The sequence below is a fragment of the Echinops telfairi genome, unplaced genomic scaffold (assembly GCF_000313985.2).
Source record: "Echinops telfairi isolate 266 unplaced genomic scaffold, ASM31398v2 ScPeMD7_9;HRSCAF=40, whole genome shotgun sequence".
Lineage (NCBI taxonomy): Eukaryota > Metazoa > Chordata > Mammalia > Afrosoricida > Tenrecidae > Echinops > Echinops telfairi.
This window is the reverse complement of record NW_022103906.1, coordinates 63,616,558-63,617,988: the sequence shown is the minus strand read 5'-3', so window position 1 is coordinate 63,617,988 and position 1,431 is coordinate 63,616,558.

Genomic DNA, 1,431 nt, shown 5'->3' with positions numbered 1-1,431 from the left:
TTTTTGCTGCAGCTCAACTTTATTAAGTCTAATATTCTTTCCTGGAGACTGATCTCTCTAGACTAATAATATATCCAACGTGCTTGAGAAGTCTTCCCATCCTTACTTCTATGGAACATTCTGGCTATACTTCTTCCAAGACACATTGGTTTATTCTTTTGGTGGCTCATGGTACTTTCCGTAATCTTCACACTTCTTCTTCAGGCTGATTCTTCTGCAAGTATTCTCCAGTCTCCCTTATGCAATATCCAACTTTCACATGTTTAGGAGACAACTGAAAATACCATGGATTGGGATGGGCACACTTTAGTCCTCAAAGTAACATGAGAGATGCTTCAATATTTTAAAAAGGTTTTTTTCCAGCAGATTTACCCCATGCAATACATCAGTTGATCTTTGACTGCTACTTCCCTGAACATCGAATGTGGACCCAAGCAAGACAAAAATACTTGACCATTTCAATCTTTTCCCCTATTTAACATGATGCTACCTATCAATTTAGTTCTGATGATTAGGTTTTCTTTACATTACGTTGTAGTCCATATTGAAGGCTGCCACTCTTGATCTTCATCAAGTCCTCTCACTTTCAGCAAGTGAGGTTGTGTCATCTGTATATCTCAAGTTAATAAGTCTTCCTTCAATCCTGATATTACATTCTTTTCTGATATTTGCTTAGCATTCAGATTGAGTAAGTATGGTGAAAGAACACAACCATAAGGCACACCATTTCTGATTTTCAACATGCAGTAGGCCCGTGTTCTCTTCCCACAATTGCATCTTAATCCATGTACAAGTTCTTCATGAGCACAATTAAGTGCTCTGAAATTTCCACTCTTCCCAAGGCTATTCAGAATTTGTTATAATTTACACAGCTGAATGCCTTTAGAAAGTCAATAAAACACAAGTATACATCTTTCTGATATTCATTGCTTTCAGCCAAGTTCTACCTGATGTCAGCGATGCTAGTCCTTGTTTCACGACCTCTTCTGAAACCAGCCTGAATTTCCAGCAGCTCCCTGTCAATGTACTGCTACAATGATTTTTGAATGATCTTCAGTAAGGACTGGGCTAAGTTCATGAAGTTTAAGCTATAAGGCAAGATGCAATCTCCAGAATTCAGTTGGGTCTTGAGTCAATCTCTTGAGATATAAAAGAGATTGAAAAAGGCAGCAGAAATTGAGGGACCTGACTAATAACGAGAAAAAAGAACTAAGAGTTGATTATATCCTTTGGAACAAGGTCCCTGAATTTAGAGCCTCCTACACCTAGGGGAGATTGTTCCAAGTAACACGAGGACCAGAGAAGTTGAGAGGAGAAAAAAGCCTTCCTCCAAAGCCCAAAGTGAGAGAAGGTTTTATTGTAAAGCTGATGCTCTGAATTTGATTTTTAGTCTCCTAATCTGTGTGACAACCAATGTCTATTTGTTAGAGC